The sequence below is a fragment of the Sorex araneus genome, chromosome 5, assembly GCF_027595985.1.
Source record: "Sorex araneus isolate mSorAra2 chromosome 5, mSorAra2.pri, whole genome shotgun sequence".
Taxonomy (NCBI): domain Eukaryota; kingdom Metazoa; phylum Chordata; class Mammalia; order Eulipotyphla; family Soricidae; genus Sorex; species Sorex araneus.
Genome location: NC_073306.1, coordinates 115,082,570 through 115,096,614, shown reverse-complemented (window position 1 = coordinate 115,096,614; position 14,045 = coordinate 115,082,570). Strand labels below are relative to the sequence as shown.

General features: G+C 56.4%; 1 pseudogene; it reads left to right on the top strand.

Annotated features, from left to right (window-relative positions):
- The first annotated feature begins 875 nt into the window (after positions 1-875).
- On the top strand, positions 876-1,053 carry LOC129405469 (U1 spliceosomal RNA; annotated as a pseudogene).
- Positions 1,054-14,045: the final 12,992 nt, after the last annotated feature.

The window sequence follows — 14,045 nt, the reverse complement described above, 5'->3', positions numbered from 1 at the left end:
TTCCATTGCTGAGAATGAAGGGTATATGAGGTTTCGGATTTTTGGTATTTTAGTAATTAAGTCCAGAGACATTTCTGCCAGAAGTTGCGTCACTGCAAGCTCGTACCTCCAGTTAGTGGGCTCTATAAGATGGTGGTCGCCACGCGGCCACCACTGCCACCTCGGAAAGGAAAGGCCGAGAGAGAAAAACCTTTCCCCTCCAGGGGCGGCCTGGGGTCATAGCTCAGTTCACAGTCTAGAGGCGTTTCTGTAAGAAGCCGCTGGGTGCCGAAAGTGGTTGGTAGGCCTCCAAGATCATGGCCTTTTCAGAGCAGAGGAGCCGCTCGTGTGCTCTTTAACTTTTGAATGTGCTGAAAGTAGTTCTAATAATTGTTCTTAATGTTCCTGCCTACTATTTATGTATTATTTCTGGAATCTCCAGTGCCATGTTTTCCTGGGGTTTTATTTATTTATTTTTTTTGCATGTGTATTGATCTTAGTTTGGATAGTAAATATTATGAAGCTTGTACTTGTTGGATGCTTTACATCTTACTATGCCTATAAATCTTCTTTGAGATCTAACTTGGTTATGTGAAAACAGTTTGATGTTCCAAGTCTTGCTTTTGTGGTTTGTTGAGTGGGTCTAGCAGAACGTGCTGTTCAGGGTCAACTATTTACTAGTAACAAAGAGGATCTTCCCAAGCCTTCTTCATTCAGCGCCTGATAAATAATGAAGGATTTTGTGTAGTTGTCGTGTTTTGAGGAGAGAGGGGAGTGGTTGGGGCCACACCTGATGGTGCTCAGGGGACCCTTCGGGATGCCAAGGGATTGGAACCAGAGTTGGTGGGATACAAGGCAACCTCTGTGACCTCTCTCCAGTCCCGATGTCATTTTAAATACTTCTCTGGCAGGGGAGATGTATCATCACCAAATTACTTTTTCCAGGGCAATGCTTGTCTATTACACCCCAGATGTGCTGGTCCTGTGATTCCTCCAAAGGTGGGGAATTCGACAGCATCGCTTGTGGTAGTTGGGGGTGAGGGGTGGGGAGAAGAAATAACAATATTCCCCCAGGTCTTTCCCTGGGTGTCACCCTGTGACACAGCAGCACATCTGTGGCCAGAGTGCCAGAGTCCTGACTCTTCAGGATGCTGCTGCTGTGGGCCCTGCTACCCGGCCTTCTCAGTCCTCCCCCTCACTTGGGCCCTGTAGACTTTCTCCCACAGCTCACGCTCTCTGGCCCCGGGAGCCGGACGTCCCCATCCATGCTAGCCGTTGGGGAAAGTTCCCACATGACCTTGGGAACATGATCCAAGGATCCAAACTCTGGAAATCTTCCTTCTTCCCCAAGTGGGTCAATATTCTATCAGGGATCCCTACATGTGCTTTGGGCTCCCCAACCCCCATGAGCTCAGAAGAAATTCCTCACCAGTGTTTGTGAACAATCGCCAAGTGAGAAAGAGCGCCGGCGAGGTGGGGGGCGGCCTGGGAGGCCACAGACCCCCAAGCTCCATTCGAATTGCCACGCTCTAGCTCGGGGCATTAGGCATACCAGATTTTCCGTCAGCCTCAGGTTCTACCCCTCTCACAAGGGCAGGAGAGAGGGAGGAAGTGATAGTGCAGGGGGGAGTGTGCTTGCCTTGCATGCAGCTGGTCTGGGTTCAACCCCCAGCATCCCATATGGTCCCACAAGCACCACCAAGGAGTGATTCCTGAGTGCAGAGCCAGGAAGAAGCCTCGAACACCACAGGGCGTGGCAAAAACTAAAAGAGCAGGAGAGAGAGAGAGAGAGAGAGAGAGACAGACAGACAGACAGACAGACAGACAGACAGACAGACAGACAGACACAGAGACAGACAGAGATAGAGACAGAGACAGAGACAGGAAGGGAGAGAGAGAAAGAGAGAAAGAGGGAGGGAGGGAGGGAGAGAGAGAGGCTGAGTGCTTGCTTTGCATTGTACGTAGGTTCAGTCCCTGGGACCTTGATATTCTAAGCACTTTCAGGAGTAACTCTGGAGCACAGGAGCAGTGCCTAAGCACAGGACGTGTGGCCCCAAACCAAACGACAAGAACAACAGCAGCACTAGGGAATCACACGAGGGTTAAAAAGCTAGGTGTCCTGAATTCTAGCCCTTCCTCTGTGTCTCCAGTAGATGCCTGTAAGGCCCCATCCTCAGTTTCATCATCTGCAAACACCAGGAGTGATCTCTGTACACTCAACCCCAAAGGGTATTTGCGAGCATGAAATAACTGAGTAGTTTAAAAAATATTTTTTTTCTTTTTGGGTCACACCCGGGGATGCACTGGGGTTACTCCTGGCTCTGCACTCAGGAATTACTCCTGGCAGTGCTCGGGGGACCATACAGGATCCTGGGAATCGAACTCCGGTCGGCCGCATGCAAGGCAAACGCCCTCCCCGCTGTGCTATCCCTCCAGCCCCAACTGAGCAGTTTGAAGGCATCTGGAGGGGCAGGAGCCATACTACCGTGGATAGGATGCTTGCTTTGCACACGGCCGACCCAGGTTCGATCCCTGGCACCCCATAAAGTTCCCTAAACCGGCCAGGAGTAATTCCTGAGTGCAGCACTAGGAGCAACCCCTGAGCAATGCCAGGTATGTCTCCTCCCCGCCCCCAAAATAAGGTGTCTGGAATTCTTTTGGCTCATCACACAAGCACCCCCAGAACGATAGCTGTTAGACTAAAGAAAAGCCTTGTCTCCCGCAAGGAGAGGTGAGTGTTGCCGGGTGTGGAGTGCTGCCAGAATGAGGTTAGCTCTCGCCAGGCTGCCCCGGAAAAGCCAATTCTGACCCGTGACAGTCAGTACCATAGCACGTCTCTGGGCCCCAACTTCCCATGCACGAAACAGTTGGGGGGCTGCACACAGGGAGAACACTTAAAGTATCAGGGACCAGGGTACACGGGGAGGGCGCTTGCCTTGCATGCGGCAAATAGGCGTTTGATCCTCAGCATCCCCTGTGGTCCCCCGAGCACTGCCAGGATTGATTCCTGAGTGCAGAGCCAGGAGTAGCCCCTGAGCATTGCCTGGTGTGCCCCCCAAACCAACAAATAAGTAAATACAAACATAAATAAAGTGCCAAGTCACTTAGCCTCTCTGAACCTCGTGCCCACATTTAAAGGGACACGGGCCTGCCATGGGCTGCCAGTGAGGGTCATGTGGGACAATGTCTGTGGGCCCATGTCCACCACATAGTATATGCACAGTCATGGCTGTTCTGGCTCTGACGGTGCAGGGTTCCCAGAGGCGGGGCCTGGTGGGTGCCAGTGAAGGAAGGTGGGAGGGGTCACTCTATTGGCAGTTGAGAAAGTGGAGGCAGCTGTGTGACCCCCGCCCCCACCCCATCCTCCAGCGGCTGTTGTTCTCCTGTCTTTGAGCCTTATCTGTGGAGCTGTAGCATCCCCACGAAGGACAGAGCTTATGTCCACTGGAGACGAGACCCTGGCATCGCCGAGAGCCCTCAATGGAAAGTACTAGAATTTCCAGAGTCAGCCATGGTGCATGCCACCTGATTGTCATCTGCCCTGGACAGGGGGCTCAGGTAGGAAGGGAGGCGAGGGGCTGGAGCGATAGCACAGCGGGTAGGGCGTTTGCCTTGCACGCGGCCGACCTGGGTTCGATTCCCAGCATCCCATATGGTCCCCTGAGCACCTCCAGGAGTGATTCCTGAGTGCAGAACCAGGAGTAAGCCCTGAGCATTGCCGGGTGTGACCCAAAAAGCAAAAAAATAAAAAAGGAAGGAAGGCAGGGTGCAGGAAGGTGGGGTGCAGGAAGCCTGCCAGCCCCCCTTTCTTGCTGCCTGCCCTTCAGCAGCCTCTGGGCCTTCCTCAGTCCGGGAGACCTGTGGGACTGGCAGGGTCTGCGTGTTGTGCCCCAGGCGGAAGCCCAGCTGTGGCACAGACTGGCTGGCGGAGAAGCAGGCTCACCTTGGAACGGGGCCAGATTGGCAAAGGGGAGGCAGCAGGCAGGGCTGGGGTGTCCCGGGGAAGGAGGGGGGAAGGCAGGGCTGTGTACAGCCCCCGACCCAGGCCTGCCCATGATGTCTCTGCTGGAGCTTCGGATGGGCCTTTGCCCCTGAACGGGGTGGCCGGGGGGCTATGGGGGGGAGAGGGTTGAGGGTTCTCACCTCTGGACTCTGGAAATAAAAGACGGTAGATTTTAGGACGGGGTGGGGGGTGGTGTGGGGAATTGTTGAGACTCTGATGGAACGTTCTTCCCTTCCCAGAATAGTGTCCCCACCCCGCCCCCTACACACACACTCTGAGTCTTAACAATAGTGTGCTGGTGACAGGTGACAGGTGACAGAGTTCTCAGAGTTCTCCAGGTCTGGGCGGGGCTGGGGAATGCGTCTGACAGGTTCCCGGGTGAGGCTGAGGTCTGGGGCTGGGGGTTCACGCTCTTCTCTTCAGATGCTCAGCCGGCTCAGGGCACCTCAGCCCCGGGCGGGCGGGGCAGGTGTGCAATGCCCACCCCAGCCCCCACCCAACACTACACTGTCGATCGACCCAAATGAACTATTTTGGATGCAGGTGCCCCTGCCCCGGTGAGGCCTTCGAATGACAGGTGGCTTCCCAGAACCTGTCAACCCCTCTGTAGCCTGTGAGACGCCGGGAGGCCGAGGAGTCATTGTTACTGGCCCCTAGGTTTGGGGGAGATTTCCGTGCAGCCCCTCCTCATGAGGACCCCCTCCACAAGCTTCCTTGTCTGCGATGCTGGTGGCCCCCTGCCCAGCGGTGGCTCAGCCAGTCACGAATCTATCACACGGCCTCTGTGCCAGGCCACGGGTGGGCCCGTGGCTGCAGCCCTGGCCCTGTCCTCCCTCCTGTGGCCCGGGGCTGCTCTCAGTGCCCCTGCGTGAAGTCAGAGCACCTCTGAGCTGAAAGCAACTCGTAAACTTTTAGGATTTTTCTTTTTTTGGCCACACTGGGCAGTGCTCAGGGCTTACTCCTGCCTCTGTGCTCAGGGATCACTCCTGGTGGGCTCAGAGGAACATATGTGGTGCTGGGGATTAAGCCACACGTTTGATGCTGACTTCTGCATGCTGACTTTGGTGTGGGCGGGACAGACGCAGGGGAGTGGGATTTTTTTTTTTTGGCCCCAGGCTGAGACCTGTGCCCCCCTCGGACTCTGCCTCACCGGGAGAGCGCCTGCGCCTGATGGGGGCGGTGGGGAGAGACGGGGTGGGCCCTGCCCACAGTCTGGACTCCGGGCTGCCCTTCTTTTCCGGGTCGTGGGCCCCAACTTTCCTTCTCCGGCTCCTGGCGTCTGCTGGTCCATTAGTCCTTCTCTTGGGCGTTTCCAGCCGCTGGTTCCCCTGGTGTGGCGCCATTCAGGACACAGCTGGCGGGGGGGGGGGGGGTTTGCTGGTTTCCTTCCTTTTCTTTCCTGTTTCTTCTGTCTCTACTCCCCCTTCCTTTCCCCTCCTCTTCCCCTTCGTCACCATGACACGCTTACTCTGGCTGGAGTCAGCTGGCTTCGGGCTTCAGCTTGGCCAAGTAGCAGCTGTGTGACCCTGGGCAAGAGACCCGACTTCTCTGTGCCTTGGTTTCCTGAGCTGTTAGCTGGAACCTCCACAAGATGCTCCCTGCGGGTCCCTCGGCGGGTGGAGCTCGGGCAGAGATGGGCGCTGCGTGCATGCTCTTGTCTCCCACCTCTTCCCCTTCTCCTCCAGGCCTGACTCCAGGGCTCCAGGCCCAGTGCTCCAACCTTTACCCCCGGCTCTGCCCAGCCTCCCGGGCGCTGCCTGCCGCTGCTTTCCCTGCCGGCCCCCCTTTCCCTGCGGGGAGGGGCCCGGAGCCCAGGCGTGGGGCCAGGCCGCCCCAGGAGCAGTTGCTGAACCAGGTGGTTGGGGCTGCCCACGGTGCGTGCCAGGCTCTGCCTTTGTGCCACCGCCGGGTGGGAGACAGTCTCTCGGTGCCGCTGCTGGCAGAGCCGTGCGCCTGGCCCTGGCACAGCTGAGAGGCTCAGCCTGGGAGGCAGCAGCCCCAGAAGGCAGGGTGCTCTGGGGCCGAGTCCTCCCTCCACTCGCCTGACCCTGGGTGACCCTGGGGGGGAGGTGTGTCCCCACACAACCCCCTGGCACCCAGTCTGGGCGCAGCCCTGGAGGGTCCTGGGACCTCACCCGGGGTTCTAAGCTCCAATTCCATTCCTCCTCACAGTACCCTGACACAGGGGGGACAGCCATCACCCCTGGGTTATTTTCTTCATTAGTTTTGGCCGTGCCTGGTGGTGCGCGGGGCATCCCTGGGTCCCAGGGAGCAAGCCTAAGCGCGTGCACGTAAAGCAAGCACGCACCCCGCCTTCCGTGACGGCTCTCTGGCCCATTGCCCCATTAGAAATGTTTTGGGATATTGGGGGGGGGCGCACTGCTGTGATTCTCAGCGAAAGTGGCCGGTGATTGATGTGAACACGGGGACACGGTGCTGCTCTGGCCCCCGAGTGCCAGGGAGATGCTGACCACCTGGAGCTGCCGGGGGTCTCTGGAGTCACACTGGTGGTGCTTGGAGCCTCCACAACTCTCTATGGTGGAGCTCAGGGGACCATGTGGTGCTGAGACTGGAACCCAGGCAGGTGCTTGCCAGGCTCCTGGCTGCTGTGATGTCTCACCTCCATTTCATTATTATTATTATTATGTTCAGGGTGATGCTCAGGGGTCACTCCTGGCTCTGTGCTCAGGAGTCACTCCTGGCAGTACTCGTGGGACCACATGGGGTGTTGATATGGAGCCCGAGTCAGCTGTGTGCAAGGCAAATGCCCTCCCCGCTGTACTATCTCTCTGGCTCCTCTCCATTTTGTTATTATTATTATTGTCATCCTGTTGCTCATCGATTTGCTTGAGCGAGCACCAATAACGTCTCCATTGTGAGACTTGTTATTACTGTTTGTGGCATATTGAAAAGCTTGCCAGGCTCTGCCGTGTGGGCGAGATGCTCTCGGTAGCTTGCTGGGCTCTCCGAGAGGAGCAGAGGAATCGAACTCGGGTCGGCCGCGTGCAAGGCAAACGCCCTACCGCTGTGCTATTATCATTGTTATTAATTTTTTAGTGTTTAGGCGATACCCAGCAAAGTGCCCAACCCACTGTTCTATCTCTCTGGGTGCCCGCAGCCCCACATTAGAGCTGAATAAAGGCAATGACAGCAGGGTTCGGGAACGCAACTGAAGGAGAATGAATGACCTCAGGAGCAAGGCATTTTGCAATGGGATGATAAGACCAGGAACTGACCCTCGGGTCACATAGACTGAAAGTGACCACAACCAGACAGACAGACTCGGCCAGTTCTTCCCTGCCCCGACCTTGCCCAGGAAGCTGGTGGTTGGGGAGAAACAAGAAGCTGAAGCAGGGGCTGGAGAGGTAACACAGCGGGGTGGCTGCTTGCTTGCATGCGGCTGATCTGGGTTTGATCCCCGGCATCCCAAGTGGTCCCCTGAGCACGAATCTGAGTACAGGCCAGGAATAAGCCCTGAGCACCATCCCGTGTGGCCCCAAAACCAAAAGCAAAAGAAAAAAAAAGAAAGAAAAAAATCTGAGGCAGGTTGGACTCGGTCCTTGCAAAATTCTTAGAATGTCCTGAGCCCATTATCCAGGTAAGGAAGCTGAGCCCAGAGACGGCCAGTAACATACCCAGGGTCACACAGCCAGCAGCACGACTTTGAAGCCAGAGTCTCTATTACCCCGGGGGTTTGGGTGGGAGGGCAAAGGTGGAGGTGCATGCTTCAGCAGCCCCTCCATTGGCTAATACCCTCGAGGCTGGACCTGGTGCCCTCCTGCCCATTGTTTGAGGAAGGCCGGTCTGTAGGCCTGGTCACCTTGTCCTGAAAATCCTCCCTGGCAGGGATCTCGTTGCTTCTCGTATCATCTTTCCCTTATTTTCCCCTCTTCTTCCTGCCTATCTTGCTTCCTTTTTGGGGGTGGGGGTGCAGGTCTCGCACAGTGCTCAGAGGCCACACCTGGCTGAGCTCGGGGACTACTCACGGTGCCAACCTTTAAACCAGGCTCAGAGCTGCGGCTGCAGACTCAGCCAGGGCCTTGGCCTATCTCTCTGGCCCTCGTTGTAATTATTTTTGGTTTGCTGGGCCACACCTGGCAATGCTCTGTGCTCAGGAATCACTCCTGGTGGGGCTCAAGGGACCATCTATGGTGCCATGGATGGATCCTAGATCAGCTGCATGCAAGGCAAATGCCTTACTGCACTATTGCTCTGACCCTCTCGTTATTATTATTATTATTATTATTTTGCTCTTTGGGTCACACCCGGCAATGCACAGGGGTTACTCCTGGCTCTGCACTCAGGAATTATTCCTGGTGGTGTTCGGGGGACCATATGGAATGCTGGGAATCGAACCCCGGTCGGCTGCATGCAAGGCAAATGCCTTACCCGCTATGCTATCACTCCAGCCCCTCTTCCTTATTTTTTTTTAAATCATGGTATAAAACATAAAGAACACAGAGCATGCTTGCGTCAAGTGTGAAGTTTGATGAATTTTTTTTTTACCTACACACGTCTGTGAGTGTCACCCAGTGCGAGATGGAATCTTTTCACTCCCACTGATGACTTTTGTCACCATGAACGGTGCCTGTTCTCAAAATGCACACAAGCGCCCCCTCCTCGCCTTGGCCCTGGGGCAGGTGAGTATTGAGCAGAAAGAGGAGTTGGACCGGATGGCATCTCAGGGAGGGGTGGGGCGGCCCTGTGGGGGCAGCTCTGGATAGACACAGAGCAGGAGGCCCTGGTCACTCTTGGTCTGATCCGAGACGAGCAGCCCCAGGTTAGAGCTGGGGGAAGGGCCCGATGTCCTGGGGTTGTGGCAATTCAGGGAGACCTGCGTTGGGTCAGCGCCTGCCTGCTCCCTGGCAACACGTTCACGGTCCAGCGGGTTGAATAACATCCTCCCTGCCCTGATTCATGGTCCCCTGAAGCTGCAGAACCCCAGAACCCAGGCTCAGGGGCCAGGAAGAGCTCGAGGGTCAACTTTCTACTGCAAAGATAAGAGGCTGTGAGTATGATCCCCCCTGTTCCGGGGATCCCCGGCGGCCCCCAGACTGTTTGTCCCCACCCCTCAGCATAGCCACACTCGAAGCAGGAAAGAACTCCACAAAGGCAGAGTGTGGGCCCCGGTGAGCCATGGGCCCAGGTGCGAGCAAAGCCATCGCCACCAGCAGCAAGCAAGGGATGGGGACAGAGTGACCTGGTGTGGACGTAAGCAGTGACGCGTCCTCCTGGGTTTGTGGGGACCAAGATCCATGACTTGACTGGTGGGGCCACATTTTGGACACAGCTACAGTTGTGCAGAGAGGGTGGTGAGGGGAGGGGGCTCGGCTCCGGTCTGTCCTGAGGGACCCGTCGACTTTCCTCAGTTTGCCCAAGTGGGTGTGTGCCAGTGAGTGTCACCTTGGAATCTGGAACTAAGGGTCAGTGGCGTCCCTGTGGGTCTCTAGAGAAACGATGGCCAGGGGAGGGGGAGTGGACTAGAGCAATAGTACAGCGGGTAGGGCATTTGCCTTGCACGTGGCTGACCCGGGTTCGATCCCCATTACCCCATATGTACCCCGAGCCCCATCAGAAGTAATTCCTGAGTCAGAGCCAGGAGTAACCGCTGGGCATCTCCAGGTGTGACCCCCCCTAAAAAAATGGCAGTGGTGGCCAGGAATGTAGGTGACTTCACTAAGGGGCAGTGAAGCCCCCACCCCAGGCAGCCCTTTGTTCTTCCCCTAATGGACAAGTGCCCCCTGCCTCTCCCCACCCCTGAAGAATGCAGCCCAAAGGTGGGGATACTGTGCAGGGGTGACTGGGCACTAAGCTTTCTCCAAGAAACCCACCTTTGCATGCAGAGAACAAGTTGAGTGCCCCCAACCCCCCATGTTACAAGAAACTCCCCCTCCCTCTCCTCTGGTGGGTCCAGGTAAACCATCCCAGCCCCACTCTCTTTTTCTCAGCGTTCACTGCCACGGAAAGTCTTCCTACATGATATGACATCAGTTTCTCTTTTGCAAAGCGTCTGATGCTATTTTGATCACTATCCAGCTCCAAATAAACCCAGGCGGGAGGGGTTGCCCCCCCCTCCGCCCTGGGCCCCAACAGAGGCAACCCCTGGAGCTTCTCCCTTGGAGCCCCCAGAGGGCTTGTGGCCCTCAGACACCCTGATGTTACACGGGTCCTCCCTGGAACTGTGACAGCACGCTTCCATTAAAACAATCGGGGGAGGTGGCAGTGTGGTAGTACAGAGGGTAGGGTGCTTACTTACCTTGCATGTGACTGACATGGGTTCGAATCTCCAGGATCACATATGGTCCCCCCAGCCCAGGAATCTAGGAGTGATCCCTGAGTGCAGAGCCAGGAGGAAGCATTGCCCGGTGTGAGTGTGGCCTCACACAATCAAGCAAACAACCATGGTTCAGGTGATAGAGTCAAAATATTGCTCATGTTTATGGTTTCGAAATGCAGTTACTGCCCCCCAACCGCGGACCTTTTTCCCATTGGCCCGCCCCATCTGCTGATTGACAGTTGTCCCTCTTGGCAACCCCCCTATGTGCCCCATGCTCCCCACATTGGCCGTTTCTGGGGTTTCAAGCCACCCTGTTTGCCAGGCTTTGTTCCATCAGCCTCTGAGCATGAAGACCCTGACCAAACCTGAGGTCTGGGCGTGTCCTCACTGACCTGAAGTCTGGCTTTAGCGTGAAGACCCTGGACACAAGCTGCCCAGGCCTCCCCACCCACCACCCTCTCCCCTCCTTCACTTCTCTGCTTGGAAGTTCACAGACGGCCTCCCCCCACCCCCCGACCCCCCCACTGCCAGGAAGCTGAGATACCCACCCACCCTCAAGGGAGGCAGGGAAGGCGCAGGACTCTCGGGCCAGGCTGGCAGACCCCCACAGGCCACCAGGTTGCATGTGGGCGGCGTGTGGAGGAATCTAAGTGACTATGGACAGTGGGCGGGAGGGCTGAGGGACCCTGGAAAGCTCCGCGGTTTGCTTGCACCCATCACCTCCAGCTTGTCCCACTGTGCTCCGGGGACGTTCCCTGCTTGTTCATCCCAGTCAGGATAAACCTGCAGGTAAGCATTTCTGGAGGATTCCAGAGTGCAGAGGATGTTTAGGGGGGGGGCGGGTATCTGACTGGGGGGGGTGGTGTTGCACGTTTTCCCTTCTGTGACTCTCAGGGAGTCTGTCCAGGGCCAATCACGTTGCCACAAACGCCCCATCGATGGGCCCCGGCCCTCTCCTGGGTAGGACCGGAGGCTCGCAGGCGGGGGTCGCAGGGTCCCGGCTGCCCTGAGTGGGGGAAGGAGAAGGCGGGGAGCCCTCGCCAGCCCCCCGCCAGCGCCGAGCCAGGTCTGCAGCTGACGGTGCGGGTGGGGGCGGGGAGCAGATGGACCCGGCGCCGGACGGCGGAGCGGCTCGGGGGTCCCCCGGTCCCTCCAGGTGGCTCGGGCGGACTCCGGGCCAGCTGCGGGGGCCAGGGCGGGGCGGGCAACCCGGATGGGGAGGGGACCCCGCTTTCCATGACAAAGCCGAGGCGGCGCGTACAAAGGCGCCGCAATCAGCGTTTTATTGGTTCGAGTTAATTATCTGCGGCGGGGGGAGGGGGCGGGCGGCCAGGCTGTACCCTCGTGGGACTGGGGGGGACTGGGGGGCTGCGGGGAGGGGGCGAGACCCGCAGCTGGGGCAAAGCGCCACCGCCCTCTGCTGGCGTCGCATTCATTCGTTCACTCATTCGTTCTGGCCCTGGCACACCGGGAAGTAGAAGCGCGGGGAGAGCGGGGTCCGCGGCTTGGAGGGTCCCGGGGCTGGGGCGTGCCCGGGTCTCGCTGCCCTGCCCAGGGCTGGGCCCTCTGGCTCCCACCCTCACCAGCCCAAGATCCCCAAGCCCAGCAGGCTGACTACACCGAGCAGCCTGGCAGATGCTGTTGGCACACGGGCCGCGGCAGGGATGTGGCCCGGAGGGCACCTTGGGGCGGGGAGGGGCGCACGGGGCTTGTCGGGGAGGCGCGGCGTGGCAGAGACCTGCGAGACTAGCGGAAATGGGCGAGGGCCGGGGCGCGGGTGGAGGTGGGGGCATTGCAGGTGCCAACGGGGTGCAAAGACAGGAAAAAGGGCCGGAGCGATAGCGCAGCGGGGAGGGAGATCGACTTGCACCGGCGGCAGACCTGAGTTTGATCCCCGGCATCCCATATGGTCCCCCAAGCACCTTCCTGAGTGCAGAGCCAGGAGTAACACCTGGGCAAAGTGGGGTATGACGCTAAGAGGAGAAGAAAAAAAAAAGCAAAGCTAGGAAGCTAGGTCCAGAGAGATAGTACAAGAGGCAAGGTTTTAGCCTTTGCCCTTGGTCAACAGATTCTGGACACCAGATGTTTCCCTGAGCCCTGCCAGGAGTGAGCACAGAGCCAGGAGTCAGCTCTGAACACTGCCAGGTGTGATCCAGTCTCCTCCCCACCCCGCACCCCCCCCCCCAGAATGCGCAGTTATGTGGCATTATTAGCTTAACCGTGGTGTATTCGATATGCCAAAAACAGTAACAAGTCTCACTGGTGCTGGCTCGAGCAAAACGATGAACAACGGATGACAGTGCTACAGTGCTACTTTTATACAATGGCTTCAGAGTGTCCTACAGATACTCTCAGCCCTGAGACACACTGCAGCTAATCAGCTGTTGGAGCAGCGAAAGAAGAAGGTCCTTAGTTGGAGACTGGCTGAACAAATGGGACAGTCCCACCGTGCAGCCAGCCCCACGCGCAGGTCTATGTTTCGGATCATTTGCTTTGGAAAAAGCATTTGGCAGTTTCTTTTCTTTTTGGGTCACAACCAGCAATGCTCAGGGGTTACTCCTGGCTCTGCACTCAGGAATTAACTCCTGGTGGTGCTCAGGGGACCATGTGGGATGCTGGGGATCGAACCTGGGCTGGCCGCATGCGAGGCAAACAGCCTAACTATTGTACTATTGTTCTGGCCCCAAGGTAAGTTTCTTTTTTTTTCTTTTTGGGTCACACCCAGCGATGCTCAGGGGTTACTCCTGGCTTTGCACTCAGGAATTACTCCTGGCGGTGCTTGAGGGAATCGAACCGGGTCGGCTGCGTGCAAGGCAAATGCCCTACCCGCTGTGCTATTGCTCCAGCCCGGGTAACTTTCTTAATACAATGGAGCAAACACTACTTTGGGCCAGCATTTCCACAAAGGCTTTTGTTCAAAGGGAGTATGCCCCCTCCCCCCGCCTTCCCACCAATAATTTGTACATAAAAGTCCCTGACAAATTTACTCTGTAATAGATAACAAAGGAAGTGACTTTATATCCCCCCACCAGGAAATGGGTCAAATTTGTAAAATATTCTAGAATTTGTAGAATATTGTTGAATGCTGTAGAATTATAGAATACCGTGCTATAGTGCAAATGAGTGAAGGAATAATATGGGCAACAACATGAGAGAATCGCAAATTACAGCAAGCAAAGCCAAGCGGGACGCAAGGGAAACCTGACTATAATGAGACTCTTTTTGTGAGATCCGAGAAAGGTGAAAGGAATCAGTTTTTGATGCTGGGTACCAGTGAAGTCGCTTCCCCTGGGGCTTGGGCATGGGTTGGGATGGGGCAGAATAAGTTGGGATGCTGGGAATGTTCAGCACCAAGATTGGGTGTTGCTTGCATAGTTGCATTTCACTGCAAATAGCATCTCATTTTTTTTCTTTTACAATTTATTTATTAATTTTATTATTGTTCTTTTGACCACATGGGATGCTGGGAATTGAACCCGGGTTGGTCGCGTGCAAGGCAAACGTCCTACCCGCTGTACTATCGCTCCCACCCCCTCACCCCCCTTTTTTTTTTTAAGCCAAAAGCTCTGGCAGTTCTGAGGGCTTGCTCCTGGCTCTGTACTCAGAGGTCACTCCTGGAGTTACTCAGGAGACCGTATGCAGTGCTGGGAATCAAATGAGGTGGGCCCCGTGCAAGGCAAACACCTTAACCCCTGAATTATCTCTCAGCTCCTTATTTTTTATTTTTAAAAACCTTACTATTTAAAAAAAGCAGAAGCTGAACAGTGTCAGTTCTGCTAGCCTTTA